Source organism: Capricornis sumatraensis, chromosome 17, assembly GCF_032405125.1.
Source record: "Capricornis sumatraensis isolate serow.1 chromosome 17, serow.2, whole genome shotgun sequence".
Classification (NCBI taxonomy): domain Eukaryota; kingdom Metazoa; phylum Chordata; class Mammalia; order Artiodactyla; family Bovidae; genus Capricornis; species Capricornis sumatraensis.
The window spans coordinates 31,403,572-31,422,747 of record NC_091085.1 but is presented as its reverse complement, the minus strand read 5'-3'; the positions used below and the strand labels follow the sequence as shown (position 1 = coordinate 31,422,747).

The 19,176-nt window shown below is 33.8% G+C and overlaps 1 pseudogene; it reads right to left on the bottom strand.

Annotated features, from left to right (window-relative positions):
- Window positions 1-8,868, bottom strand: part of LOC138094072 (alpha-enolase pseudogene) — a 29,973-nt pseudogene extending 21,105 nt beyond the window's left edge.
- Between the last annotated feature and the right edge of the window lie 10,308 nt (window positions 8,869-19,176).

Below are 19,176 nucleotides of genomic sequence, written 5' to 3'. Positions count from 1 at the left end.
GGGGATTCACTTTGTGTCTATTGATAAGCACTATCTCTGTTATAAATCTCAAATAGTAAAATATTAAAGGTTTGCATGTATGGTCAAATTATGTCCATATTGTGTTAATAATTGTTATCTGAACACTGCAACTTTGGAAGAAAAAAGAAAACAATCTAGCTTCCTAAACTGAACGTTTTATTCAAGTTGTCTAAAAACTTCATGAGGGTAGGAATTCTGTTTCTTCACAGATTTAGTACCAATAATCTAAGGCATACTTTAAGTGACAATTCCCTCAAGTTCTTTCTGTTTTTTTTGTGTTTTTTTTTTGGTTTAATTCACTACTTCATTTCAGGCAGATTCTTAGCATCTGAGGCACCAGGGAAGTCTATTAATTTACTACTGGCTTTTAAATAATTTTTTTTTAAAACATAGTATTTGTCTTATTTTTCTAGTTGTTGTTGATGTAATTTAATTCTATTAACTTTTCTCTGATAATTACTTCAATTGTATCTCAGATTATGATACGACCTGCTAAAATTTTGAGACATATTGTAGTTTGATGTCTATTTCCAGTTTCATCAAAGAGTTAATGCTATATGTTAATTTCTGGGTAGAAGAAATTTATGATTTTCAATTTTGTTATGTATTCCTAGTTTTATTGAAAATAGTTCAAAGAATGTTCTATATTTTATTTCTATTTTGGGGAATGTATTAAGATTTCCTCTGTGGCATAAAAATGGTCAGTTTTCATGAATATTTTCTTTGCAGTTAAAGAAGTGCAATATCTCTTGGATAAGATTTCAATATATAAGCTCTAAGTGATTAATGATAAGTGTTCAGTACTTCAATGTCTTTATAATATTTGCTCATTTGATCAGCTTTACATAAGAAGAGATGTATTCAATTGTACATTTTAAACATTTCTTCTTGCCATGGCTATAATTACTGATTATAACTGTTTCATTGTTTGCATAAAATTAATGACATAATTTCAATAACAAATACTGTTTTTCACTTTTAAAAAATTGTAATTTCATTATTTTATACTGTTTTATTGGTCTAAAATTTGCTTTATAAGATATCAAGATTTTAACCTCTATTTACTTTTCAGTTGGGCTTATTTTTAAAACTTTTGAAGGTTTCTTTTTTTTTTCTTTAGGTCTATCCCTTGCATAGACCATAATTTTTAATAAAAAAATATTTTCTTTTCTGATAATTGAAGCTGATTAATTTATTGCTATAATTAATATTAGTTCAGTTCATTCACTCAGTCGTGTCTGACTCTTTGCGATCCCATGAACTGCAGCACGCCAGGCCTCCCTGTCCATCACCAACTCCAGAAGTTCACTCAAACTCATGTCCATTGAGTTGGTGATGCCATTCAGTCATCTCATCCTCTGTCGTTCCCTTCTCCTCCTGCCCACAATCCCTACCAGCATCAGAGTCTTTTCCAATGAGTCAACTCTTCGCATCAGGTGGCCAAAGTACTGGAGTTTCAGCTTCAGCATCATTCCTTCCAAAGAACACCCAGGACCCATCTCCTTTAAAATGAACTGGTTGGATCTCCTTGCAGTCCAAGAGTCTTCTCCAACACCACAGTTCAAAATCATCAATTCTTCAGCACTCAGCCTTCTTCACAGTCCAAATCTCACATCCATACATGAGCACTGGAAAAACGACAGTCTTGACTAGACGGACATTGTTGGCAAAGTAATGTCTCTGCTTTTCAATATGCTATCTAGGTTGGTCATAACTTTACTTCCAAGGAGTAAGCGTCTTTTAATTTCATGGCTGCAGTCACCATCTGCACTGATTTTGGAGCCCCCCAAAATAAAGTCTGACACTGTTTCCACTGTTTCCCCATCTATTTCCCATGAAGTGATGGGACCAGGTGCTGTAATCTTAGTTTTCTGAATGTTGAGCTTTAAGCCAACTTGTTCACTCTCCTCTTTCACTCTCATCAAGAGGCTTTTTAGTTCCTTTTCACTTTCTGCCATAAGGGTGGTGTCATCTGCATATCTGAGGTTATTGACATTTCTCCCAGCAATCTTGATTCCAGCTTGTGCTTCTTCCAGCCCAGTGTTTCTCATGATGTAATCTGCATATAAGTTAAATAAGCAGGGTGACAATATACAGCCTTGATGTACTCCTTTTCCTACTTGGAACCACTCTGTTGTTCCATGTCCAGTTCTAACTGTTGCTTCCTGACCTGCATTCAGATTTCTCAAGAGGCAGGTCAGGTGGTCTGGTATTCCCATCTCTTTCAGAATTTTCCACAGTTTATTGTGATCCATACAGTCAAAGGCTTTGGCATAGTCAATAAAGCAGAGTAGATGTTTTTCTGGAACTCTCTTGCTTTTTCCATGATCCAGTAGATGTTGGAAATTTGATCTCTGGTTCCTCTGCCCTTTCTAAAACTAGATTGAATATCTGGAAGTTTACAGTTCATGTACTGCTGAAGCTTGGCTTGGAGAATTTTGAGCATTACATTACTAGTGTGTGAGATGAGTGCAATTGTGTGGTAGTTTGAACATTCTTTGGCATTGCCTTTCTTTGGGATTGGAATGAAAACTGACCTTTTCCAGTCCTGTACCGCTGCTGAGTTTTCCAAATTTGCTGGCATATTGAGTGCAGCACTTTCACAGCATCATCTTTCAGGATTTGAAATAGTTCAACTGGAATTCCATCACCTCCACTAACTTTGTTCATAGTGATGCTTTCTAAGGCCCACTTGACTTCACATTCCAGGATGTCTGGCCCTACGTGAGAGATCACACCATCGTGATTATCTTGGTCATGAAGATCTTTTTTGTACAGTTTTTCTGTGTATTCTTGCCAATTCTTCTTAACGTCTTCTGCTTCTGTTAGGTCCCTACCATTTCTGTCCTTTATCGAGCCCATCTTTGCATGAAATGTTCCCTTGGTATCTCTAATTTTCTTGAAGAGATATTTAGTCTTTCCCATTCTGTTGTTTTCCTCTATTTCCTTGCATTGATCATTGTGGAAGGCTTTGTTATCTCTTCTTGCTATTCTTTGGAACTCTGCATTCAGATGCTTGTATCTTTCCTTTTCTCCTTTGCTTTTCACTTCTCTTCTTTTCACAGCTATTTGTAAGGCCTCCCCAGACAGCCATTTTGCTTTTTTGCATTTCTTTTCCACGGGGATGGTCTTGATCCCGGTCTCCTGTACAATGTCATGAACCTTCATCCATAGTTCATCAGGCACTCTATCTATCAGATCTAGGCCCTTAAATCTATTTCTCACTTCCACTGTATAATCATAAGGGATTTGATTTAGGTCATACCTGAATGGTCTAGCGGTTTTCCCTACTTTCTTCAATTTGAGTCTGAATTTGGCAATAAGGAGTTCATGATCTGAACCACAGTTCAGCTCCCAGTCATGTTTTTGTTGACTATATAGAACTTCTTCATCTTTGGCTTCAAAGTATATAATCAATCTGATTTTGGTATTGACCATCAGGTGATGCCCATGTGTAGAGTTTTCTCTTGTGTTGTTGGAAGAGGGTGTTTGCTATGACCAGTGCGTTCTCTTGGCAAAACTCTATTAGCCTTTGCCCTGCATCATTCCATATTCCAAGGCCAAATTTGCCTGTTAGTCCAGGTGTTTTTTGACTTCCTACTTTTGCATTCCAGTCTCCTATAATGAAAAAGACATTTTCTTTGGGCGTTAGTTCCGAAAGGTCTTGTAGGTCTTAATAGAACCGTTTAACTTCAGCTACTTCAGCATTACTGGTTGGGGCACGGTGGTGGTGGTGAAGTCGCTCAGTCATGTCCGACTCTTTGCGACCCCATGGACTGTAACCTACTAGGCTTCTCCGTCCGTGGGATTCTCCAGGCAAGAATACTGGAGTGGATTGCCACTTCCTTCTCCAGGGGATCTTCCTGACCCAGGGATCGAACCCAGGTCTCCCACATTAGAGGCAAGACGCTTTAACCTCTGAGCCACCAGGGAAGCACAGGCTGGGGCATAGACTTGGATTACTGTGATATTGAACGGTTTGCCTTGGAGACGAACAGAGATCATTCTGTTGTTTTTGAGATTGCATTCAATTAATATATGTAACATCTAATCCCTTATTTTAAATTCTTATTCACATATAGATATATTAATATGTGGTCATTTATTCTTGTATCATATATTTTAATATTTAGAAAGGCTTGTAATTCTAAATTAATGGTTACTTTGTACTAATTATTTTTAGAATATTCTTAGTCTTCTCATTTAAAAAATATTGTCTATTGTTTCCCTTTACAAAGAATATTATGTTTAAGTAGCAACTTTTTCTTCCTTCTCCCTCATTCCTCCAAATTCAATTTAAAGTAATCTTTTACTCCTAGTTAATACTTAAAGGAAATTAGTGAATTGACTGCTTTCATGTCCAATTTTCTACACCACTTCTGCTTTAACTAAAATGGCAGAGCATTTAAGTTACACATACTTCATCATCTCTCTTGTGTTTATCACTTAGCCTTTTTCTTATAGAAATAAATTTTTTCAATGTTTTTCACCAGTTTTAAGCCGATATCTTCAGTTACTTTCATTTTCTAAAGATAATTTTCTAGACTTCTTAAGGAAGAACTTTTGGAAACAATATTTCTGTGTTCTTTCACATTCTTAAAACCTGTTCATGGCCTTTACATGGATAGATATAATATCTTTTAATCATTCTTTCCTTAGACTCTTACACAGCTTTCTGGTATAAAATATTACTGTTCAAAAGTCTAATGTCAGTATAATTTTATTTTCTTCATATATAAACATTTTGACTGAAAGCTCAAGGATTTTTTTCCTTTTGCTCTTAAGTATAACAATTTTGCTAGAAAATTTCAAAGTGTTACATTTTATTCACTCTAGGTTGATTTTGCCAGGTATGTATATATATATATATAGTGTTGAATGTATTTTCCTTTTTTGATATTATCTCAATACTTATTATTGTTTCCCTTTCACTTTAAAGTTTATGTCCGTATTTCTAACTTGATCAGATGTCTTTTTACATCATCTTGTCCAATATCATGTCTTGATTTTTTTTACTGTTGATTGATGCTGTTTTTCATAATTCCTAATAGTTTCTTTGAAACTTTAACAAATTTTGCAAGAGTAAGGTAAAATTTTTATCTGTTTTTTTGTGCATGTCTCTTGAGCCTGCTTTCATTGCAGGAATGTTATCCTGTTTATTAGTATTAAGGGCTCAATCCCCACCCCCACATTCCCATTTATATGTTCAAATCCTAACCTCCAGTATTTCAGAATGTGACTAAGCTTGGAGATAGGATCTTTAAAGTTAAGTGAGGACACTAGGGTGGGGTCACAGAGTGGGACAGGAGTGAGCCACTAAGCACAGCACAACATAGCACAGGGTTGGCCCTTATCCAATACGACCCCTATTCTTATAAAAAGAAGAGATTAGGACATAAACACAGAGGAAAGACCCTGTAAAACAGACGTCTGCAACACCTGGACTATGGCTCCATACTCATCCAGATGAGTGGCAGGTCAGTGAGCAGAGCTACATCTCTACTCACAGCTGCTCCCCATTGTTCACATCATTCCCTGAGCTCTGCCTCCTATCAGATCAGTGGTGACAACAGAATCTCCTAAGAGTGCAAACCCTTCTGTAAATTCTGCATGCAAGGGATTTAGGGTGTGTCCTCCTTAGTCACAAGGAAACAAGCTCAGGGTGCCCACTGATTCTATATCATGGCGTGTTATATAATTTCATTATATATCATGATGTAATAACAATAGAAATAAAGTGTAAAATAAACAATGTGCTTGAATCATTCTGAAACCATCCCTCCCACCTCAGTCTGTGGAAAAACTGTCCTCCATGGGACCGATCACTGGTGCCCAAATGGTTGAAGGCCACTGTTATAAAAGCACAGAAAGAAGATGGTCATGTACATGCCAAAGATAAGAGGTCTCAGACAAAATCAACCCAGCTAGCAAGTTGATCTCAATCTTCTAGCCCTGAAAATTATGAGGAAATAAATTTCTATTTAAGCTACCCAGTCTGTTTTACTTTGTTATAGCAGCCATAACAAAAATAATACAACTGCTGTCTCTATTTTTCCCCAAGAAAGTCATTGCATGGAACTAAATTTTGCCTTCATTAATTTGTCACAGGAGATAGATTTTCCTGATTCTTATGCTTTTTCTTTCCTTTGCTCTAGAGTCTATATCCTACTCTATATTTTGATTCTACTCACAAGATTTAGTCCTCAGTGAATGACTTTGGTCAGGAAAGATTTTATTGTTGACTTTGAGGAGCCATAGGGTCTAGACTGCCTCAGAACTGCCTCCTTTAGTAGTCCTCGCCATTCAAATATAAATCAAAATCTATGCTAACACCTCCCCATCCCAAAGTCCAAAAGACTCAATTATCTTTCTTTTTCATTTGAAAAAATGTCATGTAAAATGCAGACATACATATTTTAACTTTCCTTTACATGAAGGGCATCAGAATGTCCTTTATGGTCTTTTAAATTTTCCTGCCTAACAGTTGACCATAAGTGCCTAATTACTACATTTCTGCTGGATATTAAAGGAGACTGAAAAACTATGTTGCAACTACCATCTTGCAGTCAGATTGAAGTATGTTTGTTTGATTTCTTTAATGAATGTTCCCAAACTCAGTGAAGAATAAGGATTCAGTAGTGGATCTCTCTTACATATCTGTAAGTTTATCATGGAAAGGGCTCTATTTGTCAATACCTTGAAAATAAATTTGCTTGCCTCATTTCCTGGTGCATCAGCAATAAAGAATTCACCTATAATGCAGGAGATGCGGGTATGATTCCTGGGTCAGGAAGATACCTTGGAGAAAGAAATGGCATCCCATTCCAGTATTCTTGCCTGGGAAATTCCATGGACAGTAAAGCCAGGTGAGTAATCTATGGGGTCATGAAAGAGTTGGACAAAACTTAGAAACAACAAGAAATTTTCTATATAATATAACTTCCTACTTCCTATTCTTTCAGTTTACTGCATTCAAACAAAATTGATGCATCTCCCTATAGGTGCACTTTTGTTCTTATCCCATCTTGTACCTTTGCACAATTGTGCATCCCTAGCAGGTTACTGCTGTTCAGTTGTTAAGTCATATTTGACTCTTTGCAATGCCATGGACTGTAGCACACCAGGCTCCTCCACTATCTCCCAGAGTTTTCTCAAATTCATGTCCATTGAGTTAGTGATGCTATCTACCCATCTCATCCTCTGCTTCCCCCTTCTGCTTTTGACTTCAATCTTTCCCAGCATTGGGATCTTTCCCAATGAGTCAGCTCTTCACAGAAGGTGGCCAAAGTATTGGAGCTTCAGCAGCAGATATTCCAATGAATATTCGGGGTTGATATCCTTTAAGATTGGCAGGTTTGATCTCCTTGCTGTCCAGGGGACTCTCAAGAATCTTCCCCAGTACCACAGTTTGAAAGCATCAGTTCTTCAGTGCTCAGCCTTCTTTATGGTCCAGCTCTCACATTCACATGTGACTACTGGGTAAATGCTAACTTTGAATATATGGACCTTTTTTGGCAAAGTGATGTCTGTTTTAAAATATGATTTATAGGTTTCTCATAGCTCTCCTTCTAAGGAGCAAATGCTTTTAAATTTCATGGCTGCAGTTACTGTCCACAGTGATTCTGGAGCCCAAGAAAATAAAATCTGTCACTGCTTCCACTTTTCCCCCATCTATTTGCCATGAAATGTTGAACTGAACACAGTGATCTCAGTTTTTTTTTTAATACTGAGTTTCAAGCCAGCTTTCACTCTCCACTTTCACTTTCATAAAGAAGCTCTTTAGTTCTTCCCTTTCTACCATCACAGTGGTATCTGCATATCTGAGGTTATGATATGATCTTGATTCCAGCTTGTGATTCACCCAGCTCAGTATTTTGCATGATGTATTTTACATATAAGTTAAATAAACAGGATGACAATATACAGCCTTGATGTACTTCTTTCCCAATTTTGAACTGGTCACGTATTCCATGTAAGGTTCTAACGATAACTTCTTGACCCACGTACAGATAAGGTGGTCTGGTATTCCCATCTCTATAAGAATTCACCACAGTTTGTTATGATCCACACAGTCAAAGGCTTTAACAAAGTCAATGGAGCAGAAGTAAATGTTTTCCTGGCAACTGACTTGTTTTCCCCATGATCCATCCAGTGTTGGCAATTTGAAGTCTGGCACCTCTGCTTCTTTGAAACCTAGCTTGTACATCTGGGAGTTCGTGGTTTAGGTATTGCTGAAGCCTAGCTTGAAGAACTTTTTCAGCATAACCTTGATAGCATATGAAGTAAACGCAAATGTATGGTAGTTTGAACATTCTTTGGCATTGCATTTCTTTGAGATTGGAATGAAAACTGAACTTTTCCAGTCCTGCGACCCATGCTGAGTTTTCTAGATTTGCTGGCATATTGAGTGGAGCATCATCTTTTAGGATTTGAAATAGCTCATTTCAAATTCCATCACCTACATCTACACAGCTTCGTTTGTAGCAATGGTTCCTAAAGCCCACTTGACTTCACACTCCAGGATATTGGGCTCTAGGTGAATGGCCACACCATCGCAGTTATTCAGGTCATTAATACCTTTTTTGCATAGCTTTTCTGTGTATTCTTGCTACCTCTTCGTAATCTCTTTTGCTTCTGTTAGGTCTTTACTGCTTCTGTCCTTAATCTTGCCTATCCTTGCATGAAATATTCCCTTTGATATCTCCAGTTTTCTTGAAGAGATCTCTAGTCTTACCCATTCTATTGTTTTCCTCTATTTCTTTGCATTGTTCATTTAAGAAGGTCTTCTCTCTCCTTACCATTCTCTGAACTCTGCTTTCGGTTGGGTATGTCTTTTCCTTTCTCCATGCCTGTTACTTCTCTTCTTTCCTCACTATTTGTAAGGCCTCCTCAGACAACCATTTTGCTTTCTTGCATTTCCTTTTGGTGGGGATGGTTTTGATCACCACCTCCTGAACAATGATACAAACCTCCATCCATAGTTCTTTGGGTACTCTATCTACCAGATCTAGTCCCTTGAATCTATTCCTCACTTCCACTGTATAATATAAGGGATTTGACTTAGGTCATACCTGAATGGCCTAGGGCTTTTTCCTGCTTTCTTCAGTTTAAGCCTGAATTTTGACATAAGGAGCTCATGATCTGAGCCACAGTCAGCTCCAGGTCTTATTTTTGTTGACTGTGTAGAGCTTCTCCATCTTTGGCTGCAAAAAATAAAATCATTCTGAGTTCAATATTGACCATCTGGTGATGCCCACGTTTAGAGTCACATTTTGGTTTGTTGGAAAACAGTATTTACTTTGACCAGTGTGTTCTCTTAATAAAATTCTGTTAGCCTTTGCTCTGCATCATTTGGTACTTCAAGGTCAAATTTGCCTGTTATTCTGGGTATCTCTTGACTTCCTACTCTTACATTCCAATCCCCTATGATGAAAAGGACATCTTCTTTTGTGTGTTAGTTCTAGAAGGTATTATAGGTCTTCATAGAACTGGTCAACATCAGCTTCTTTGGTATCAGTGGTTGCAGACTTGGATTACTGTGATGAACAGTTTGCCTTGAAAATGAACCAGGATCATCCTGCCATTTTTGAGACTGCACCCCCAGTAGGTACTATAAGACTAAAGGCTAATTGATTATGGAACATACATTAGAAACAGTTAATCCCAAGATCAGATTGTTACTCCATTGTATTTCAGTGACGTGAACTTCTTTTTCAGTGAAAATACCAATATGCTTACTTTCGGTTTGTTTTTAAATTCTTCACCTCTTTGATTTTTTATTTTTTGCCTCTCAGGATTTGTATGTCATTACCACCTGTACCTTGTACCTTCTGTATGAATAACTTGATGCACCAAGATTTGATTGGTTCAACCAATTACCAACTGAATTAAAGTTATAGTTGGATAGATCTCTTTTGTTTGCCTATTGCTGATTTTCAAAAGTCAGCATACAGAGGCCTGTCTTTGATCTGTTTCCCATCATTATTTTAGTCAGCTGTGGACAACATAATATGACCATATGTGGAATGCTTGACCATCTACAGGAGCCTGCCCATTGCTTTGTTCAGAAGAGTTAAGAGAGCATAAAATACTTATTTCCAACAATGTTGATATTTTCTGATCCTCAGAACATATTAAAAGTTAGTGATAGTTTATATAGCTCCTTGCATTTCCATGTCCTTTCTAGGATAAGACAGAAGTACTTGTGAGTTTGTGGACCTACTAAAGAAATAAGGTTCAATAAGTAAAAAATTAATTAAGTTTGTGTAATGCCAATCTTGACACTCAAGCTGTTATTGCTTTGACTGTTTGGTTGTAACATCACCCAAATGATCTATATAGTTTTCTGAGAAAGAATTAATAAAACAGGATTCCTTTGAGCAATTTGGAAGAAGATGATGGTAATTCTAGGCTGTAGAGTAATATGCAAAGAAAATACCTTAAGAACATATATCAAATAAAAGAAAAAGAATCAAATAGAAAACTACAAATGTAAAATAATCTTAACAGCAATCTCTTTCCAAATTAATTCAGATTCCTAAAGAATACAAAGCTGTTTGCAAAGCTGCTTAAGTAAAGGGGAAATTTCTGTTACTTGTGTAGTTTGGAAAGAAACACGTGATGAACAGTGACCTAGAATCCTCAGTTAATCTCATGACCACAGCTTGATGAGGGAAATCAGAAAAAGAATATAGCTTGTTTAAACTACACTTCACTACTAACTTTAAAATTTATATACTTAAATATATTACATGTTAAATGTTGGAACATTAGAAACTGCAAATGCATTAACTTGTACTTTTTTTTTTTTTGCAATTGACAAAACTGAGTAGCGAGAACACTCAATATCCCATAGATAATTGATTACAATCAGTTAACATATTGTGGTTCATACAAAAAAGTAAATAATCATTAATGTATGGCAAAGAGGTTGGGTAGCTAGGCATTATGTTATAAGCAAATATATTTCTACTTTTTTAGAATAATAAAAACATTTTACTATAACATAGTAAAAATAAGAAATAACATCAAAACATTTTATAATAACAAAAATATCACACACAGCTAGGAACAAGACTAAAAATATGCAAGACTCTAAACAAGAACTACATAGGATAGTTGAAAAAATTAAGGAGTACAATTAAAGTGATATCCATTTTCATGAGCTAGAAGACTATACAGTAGGCTTTCAACTCAGAATCAATATGATCACAATGAATTCCCAAAAGGAATACATGTTTATATGCATGTGCATATATGTGCACAAACAGATGTATGAAACTTCATAAGTTTTGTTTTTTCATTTCTATGAATAATCAGATAACTAAGAATAACCAAGTAAATCTTTAGTAAGAATAACAAGATGAAAGGATTTATTCTGATATAAAGATTACGATGTAATAAAGACTACATGACCCTGGCAGGTAGATTGTAGATCTAAATGTAAAATATTGAGCTTTTGGATATCAACAACAGCAAGCCATTTCCACTCCTCTGTCCATGGGATTTCCCAGACAAGAATAATGAAATAGGTTGCCATGTCTTTCTTCAGGGGATTGAACCAATGTCTCCTGCATTGCAGGTGGAGTCTTTACTGCTGAGTTATGAGGGAAGCCCAAAAGAATGTGGTATATCCATATACATAGATATTATTCATGCATACAAAGGAATTGAGTACTGATATAAGCTGCAATATGAAGATCTTAAAACATTAAGCTAGGCAAAGGAACCTAAACACAAAAGGTAACATATGATAGCATTTACATCAAATGTCCAAAACAGGCAAATTCTAGAGATATAGATTTGTGTTAGCTAGGTTCTAGGACGAGAAAATGGGATTAACTGCTCTTGGATATATGAAGTTTCTTCTGATATGATAAAAAATATTCTGCAATTGGATAAAGGTGATTTCACACAACCCTTTGAACATACTACAAACCAATGAATCATACATTTGAAAATGATTACTTTTATGATATGTGATTTATAACTCAGTCTAAGAGGACATGATAATTTTCAAAATTGCATCATTCATTCAACTTCCCAAGTTGATCCCTAATAATAGACTTCATTTAGATGTAATGATTTGCTACTGAATGTTATTTCTCTACCCAATATTTTCTTTTTAAGAACTGATGATTTGCTTTACTTTTTCTCTTACAAAGGCAGGACAGCTACCATCACATGTTCCTGCTAAAATAATAGATATCCCACTAAGAAATATATCCAATCTATGCCCTAAAATGAGGGAAAAAAAAAAAAAAAAACAAACACAGGTAGGGAGAATGAATTGTTAATTAAAATAGTAATAATAAAATATTTAAAAATAACATTCTAATTGTTTGAAGATGAGCCTCCCTGACCTTTTGTAAATGCTTGCTTTTTTCCTCCTAAAACAATATGCCATATGGTTTAATTTCAAAACAGGTATTGCTGCCTCTATAATGTAACAGTCTATAGAAAGCCTTTCTTAACACTTGTAAGAAAAAAAAAAAAGAAAAGCAAAGAAAAGAATACTTCATTTTCAAACGAAGAGCTCTTACTTATTTTGATCTGGCAATAAATCCTGCTCTCTGTCTCTTTTTTTTAATTAACCAGTTAGAAGATCTCTTTTACTCCATGTAACAGACAGCATACTATCTGAGAAAAAGTTAAAGCTTTGAGCGAGTCAGGGTTTAGGATGACACTTTAAAAAAACTGAAATAAGAACAGTTTCTTTCTAGCAAACTGACCAAGAGAAATCATAGCATAAGAATAGGACAATAAGAGACACCAGGACCAAAATAAAATGCATGTATTAGGCATGGTAAAGATTTACATGTGACATGGCTATGAGAGGTTGTAATATATTTTGGTTAAAAAAATTAAATAGTAAATTAAAATAAAAATGAAATAACCATACAACCTCAGTACTATGTATGAAATATAAGTGAATAGAGTAGTGGATAATACTAGATTATTATTACCAACAGTTCCCTTGGTAATTCAGTAAAATAATGATGTGTCAAAGTAATTCTAACATCTGACTTGCATTCAAATTGAGGCACTTTTTTGCTTAACAAAGATTTGCTGGAATTACTATTGTAAAGGCTTATTTTAACTTCAAGGAACTAGATTTAGCAATATGTCAAAATTGTGGTGTATTGGTATGCCACTGGCACATGTACAAAACGAAATGGAATATAAATCAAAATTGTGATTCAAAACACACCGTCAGATATGGTTTTCTGAGATAAGAATATTCCATGGAAACACCAATTAAAAAAATTCAGACACATACAACACAGTGAATCATAACCAATATTCACTGTATGCAAAAAAAATTAATAACAGCATCCTCCATGTCAGTGACATTACATTTGAAACTCAAATGTGCTGTTCGCATTTGGCAGAACTTAACCAGGGATAATTTTAATATCTAAGGTGATGTAAATATGAATGGGTTAACAACTTGCGATGTGACATCACTGTCTAAACTGTCAATATCTCTCAGAAGTTAAGCCTCTTCTATGACAAAGAATGCTACTAAGAGGGTCATTTTTCTTTTCTTAATTGATGGGTTCAATTGTGTCATTCAGGGGAACTTCAATATAGTTGAAAATATTTTATAAACTCTTAGACCTGACCATTAGACAAAAACAAAAAGGAGCTATAAATACTTCCTCTGAATAAACTTACAAAACAATCTGATCTTAACAGATTCAAATACAAGTAAATGTGGAATTTGGAATTTAGTACCTCTGTTTTTTGTTTTCTTACAGTGCATAGTTAAAATGTGAGGTTATACTAAATTTGTGTACTACAGGAAAAATTAAACTGAAAAGTTTGGATAAGTCCAGTTTTGTTCATTCTGACAATTTTAATGTATTAAAGGATCTAATATATATTCTTTAGTAAAGAAAATGAGTGCCCATCCTTTTAGGTTTGTGTTATTTAGATTCATTTTATATATTGGGGCCATTTTGTAGGCACCTAACTTTGTAGATGCTTTTTCAAGATTTTTCTATTACATCATCAGTGGGAATTTTTTTTTTTTAAACATTCTTTATACAGAATATCTCATTAGTTGGTGATACAAAGTAAATTCTTTCCTTCTGGTGGTATGATTCTAAAATTTTAACTAACATACATGAAGATATACTTGACTTAGACTAAATTAGAGCTCAAGAAACCAATACCTTATTAAATGTAGAGTTATATTTGAAATATTCTTGATCTTTTGTAACCTGTTGATAATTATTTTTGGTGGAAACCCATTGTATGAAGTATGCCCAGTCATCTCTGACTTTTTGCGACCCCATGGACTGTAGCCCACCATTCTCCTCTGTCCATAAATTTTCCGGGCAACAATACTAGAGTGAGTTGCCATGTCTTACTCCAGGGGATCTTACCGACCCAGGGACTGAACCCATGTCTCTCACGTCTCCTGCATCAGCAGCTGGATTCTCTATCACTGTGCCACCTGGGAAGGCTGGAAACCCACTGGGGTGACTAAATTGAATTTGAACTTTTCAGTAAAATTTTCAATAGATACCTAATTTAGATTTAATAAAGCATGACATGTAAAAACACAATTCCCATTACTAAACAAAAATGAATTCAATTTTATACAGAATATATTGCACAATTTAGTCCCTATGATTATACAACCTGAGGGAGAAGAAACTGGTGAGTTTGACTCAAGTGTTGAAAATGATTTGCAAGGAGAAACTTTAAGAACTAATTGTAAGTTAATGTTAGCAGGAGAAAATATCCAGTAAGTACTGAAATTAAAAATTAGATATAAATGATAAAAAAAATAAATCCAGGGTTTAGTGGATGCATACACCTATTAATATCTCCATTCCTACTGGAATTTCTTTCATTCATAAGCCCATTCTGCACAGAAAGTTGACTTATTTCTTAATTCTAATGGCAGATCTTATAGAATATACATATCAATAATGGACAATGAGAACTGAGAGAGAAAGTTGTTAAAAGGTTTCTAGGAAAGGTATTATACTATGAATGTTACTGTGTCTCAGTGTGATGACAGGGATTCCTGTAAACATCCTGACTCTCTCCCTGATGATGACGCTGAGATACAGAGAGTGAAGAGCTAAAAGACTCTAGAACCAATATAGATGTTTTCATATACCTTGCATGAAGATACCTTAAGTCTGAATATTTTAATAAAATTTCCTTTTCTAATGTGAGATGGATTTTCTATTACTTGAAGCCAAAGATATCTTGAGGTTATTTAATTTGTTTGACCCTTTATATATTTAAAAATTATCTTTTTGATGTATTATTTTATTATTTACTTTAAAAATTACATTATGATGTACATTTTCTAAATATAATACAAGTAAGCTAATTTGAAATCCTCAAAATATTAGTTAAATTTTGCTTTAACAATAAAATTCAAAAGTGTCTTTAAAATAGTCCCTCATGAAAACTTAGAGGTTCTTTTCAACCATGGTCCCACAATTATGAATAACTTAAAAAAAAATACTAGTTCATATGAGAATTGGTCTTTTAAAACATAAAATATGAATGAGTATCTTCATTTAAAAATGAAAGTTGTTTTCAATTTACTCTTATGAGAAACTCATTGCTAGAAAATCATAAATACTTAAAAATAAGTAAGTAAAAATAATTTTTGGACATGAGGATTCTGGACACCATTGAAAGATTCAGACTTTATTTGATCTCTTTTCAATGGATTTATACAAATGTTAAGAACATGAAAGTATCAATTCTAAACTACTTTAAAAACTTATTTTTACCAACAATAAATCAACTTAAAATTTTAAAAAATAAAATTTCAAAAGGCACATATTTATTCAATTGGCTGTACAAGCAGACATCTGTATAACAAACTTGGCAACGTGTGTGAGGACAGAGAAGGGAGAGCAGAAGCAGTGGATTAAGGCATCTCTATGGAAATTAGCTTTTACAGGACTACTTATTAGAAAGTGACGATTCTTTTCCTTTATCAAGGCACTTGGACTTAAAAAGAGTAAAGTTTCTTTAATGCCTGAATCTCTGACACCACAAGAACTTGATAGGATCATACACACACAAAATTTAGAAAAAGTAAAGTTTAAATAATCAAAACCTACAGGATTTTTTGTAAACTTTTTGTAAACTGACAGTCATTTCTTAAGGTAAATATTAAAAATAAGAAATTTTTACTAAAATGGCATATTAGTGTGTCATGAAACTATAGCCACAATTCACCTAAACAACTGACATTATGCCCTATTAAATCCTCACACATGTGAGAAGACAATTCAGTTCCCTGATATTATCTTGATAATCCATTTACAAGTACTGTGAACTTTTGTTCAAATACGTGAACATTTTTATCAAATGGATTTTCCAGAAAAGATGTCAAGGCTTGATATGTGTACTACAGTTTCCAGTCCTGTTGCCTTGCACCTTTTCTTAAAAGCTCTCTGCTTTGCAGGTAAATACTTCTCAATACAGTAATCCAAAGAGCTAAAGAATTATAATTGGCATATGGATTTCACATACACTTTTACAGTAAATCAGTATTTACCAAAATATGTTAATAGAAGTGAAAAGCAACATACTTCAAAAAATATTTAGTATAAGCTGTGAATAAGATACTGTATACACAAAAGTTTGCTTAGAAAGTACTGAGAATATGAAACTCTGAAACTCATAGAAGACAATACATATGAATTGACAATACATATGTATGTGTGTATGGGGGGTTTGTATATTTGAGGTGTTTAAAGTGTTTTAAAATATAACATTAAAGCCACCAAACTAAGAGTTTGAAAAATTTGAGGTTAAAAATTTAATTTTGAAATGACCCTCAAAACTATAAACAAGATGAAAGTATCAGGGAAAAGAAGTCTAACAACTCCATATAAATAAAAAACACCCCCCCTCAGGAAAACACATTAAGATCATGAAAATAAACTAACATCATTTACAAAAATATGAAAATATAAATGTTCAGTAATTACAAGAAATGCTGTTTAAATTTTGAGGTAATAAAGTAGTAAAATAAATAATCATGAAATATTTTGTTTTTACATATCATGTTGAATCAGACAACAGTGTAAGCAAAATCCCTCTTATTATATGGAAATGAGCAGTCCTATTCACAATGGAAATTTTTTTTTTCACAGTGGAAATGTTAAGTGGCACAAGTTTCTAAAAAGCATTTGGGTAATATTTATCAAAATTAGTTTTTAAATTGTTGTCCTTTTAAACATTAATTCCAATGAATCACACATTTTCTTAATAAATTAATTATATATATCAGCATATATGAGTTTGCCAGGGTGTTTATCTCCAAGTTGTTTATGATAGAACAAAAAAGGAAAATGGAAGAAATAATCTAGTAACCTATATGTTTATCAAGAGAAAATTGTTACATTATGGTACAAACATTAAAAGCAAGTTAAAAAAATCATTAAAATTTTAGTGCAAATACTTACTTCCAACTACCCATGGAAGCTGACTGTGTCATACTGTCAAATTAAGTAAGCAGTTTTAAGAAGGTTTACAAGTATGATTCTATTTTGGTTAAATTATGTGTATAAGTATAGAAAAAATTAGGGAGGAGATGCAACATATTGTAACAGGAGCTCTGTCTCCACAGTAGGATTATATGTTGCTATAATTTTTTTGTTGTCTAAAAGATACTTTTAATTTAGAAAATGTGCAATGAATGTTCATGTATTTGATAGAAAAATAAACAGAAACAGATTTTCTCGTTCTTTCACAGATAAAGTATTGCTGAAGTAAAATATTTTAATATTTCTATAATACTGTGCTGGTAATATATGAAACAGAAGACTTGGATATATGGTTACAGGGAGCAACTAAGCAGAGAAAAAAAAAATAAAACAACAAAAACAAAACTATTTTCTAGACACCTTTTTGGTATGAGAAAATCAGAATTTTAAAAGTAATTAGTTAAATGTAAATAACTCTTGCATCTATTTCCAAACTGGATTTCAAATAGCACACAGTAAAAGTCAGTATAATAAAACCCTTTTTAAAAAGTATAGAGGAACCACATCATATAAAGGAAAGGCAGGAGAGAAGAAAAGTCTGGAAATGGGACTGAAATCAAAATTATTCTGGACAACAGGCTAAGTGATGTAACTTCAATTTATCAGAAAATCAGTTAGTGAGCTTCTGATTAATCAAAGCTAAAAGTCAGCTTTAAAGGGTTACAAAGCTCTTAAAGTCTAATAAAAGGGACATGGAGGTCATAAAAACAGGGAAGTTTTACTTTTCTGGAACCCTGAGATAGTATCACTACATGGAACAACATATAACAGAGATTAGAAAACACAGTTGTTAAACAAAATTCCTATGTTCCCTATATATGACTTACATAATATTGACTCCTGATTCAAAACTTAAGGCATAATTTTATGCTGCATACAAAGGCCAATTTTTGACCTGAACTGATACAGGGTTATAACTTACGGAATGTAGAAGTTAAGGTTTTACTACTCAACTCACAAATCTGATAACCAGCAAGCACCTGAATTATGTCAATCAATGGAAAGAACAGTAAAATATCCTATAAAGTAGATTTGCAGGCAACATTAAAGTAATTCCATCATTAATTTTAGCCATCAGAAAAACAATCATTTCAGGATAAAAACCGAAAGAAAATTCAATGATTTTCTACTATTTTAAACATTAATTCAAAATGAAATTAGATACTGAGTTTGTAGTAGGAATTTTTAAACTTTGGTTTCTTTTAAAAACATTAGATGAGAAATTAGAAAGTTTCTTTTTATAAAAATAAATTACTTTCCAATGCTTAGGTATAAGAACTACTTTGGGCATATTTTCATGGAAGAAATTAAAGCTAGCAATACTATTAAAATAAGAAAAATTATGCAAAAAACACAAATAATTACCACACTTCAGTTGGTTCAAAATGTAGTAAAAATATATCTAATTATACTTATTACTATGAACACTATCAAAATCGGAAAAATATACCATATTATAATTACATGGTGTGCCTCTGTAAAAAGAACCAAGGTTCTAAGATTCACTTATTTTTTTTCTCCAAAGGAAAATAAATAGCTTTGTATACAAAACTTGCCATCACAACGTTTACATCAGCTGGAATTTAAATTTTACTGAGGAGAATTCAGGCAGAAATCA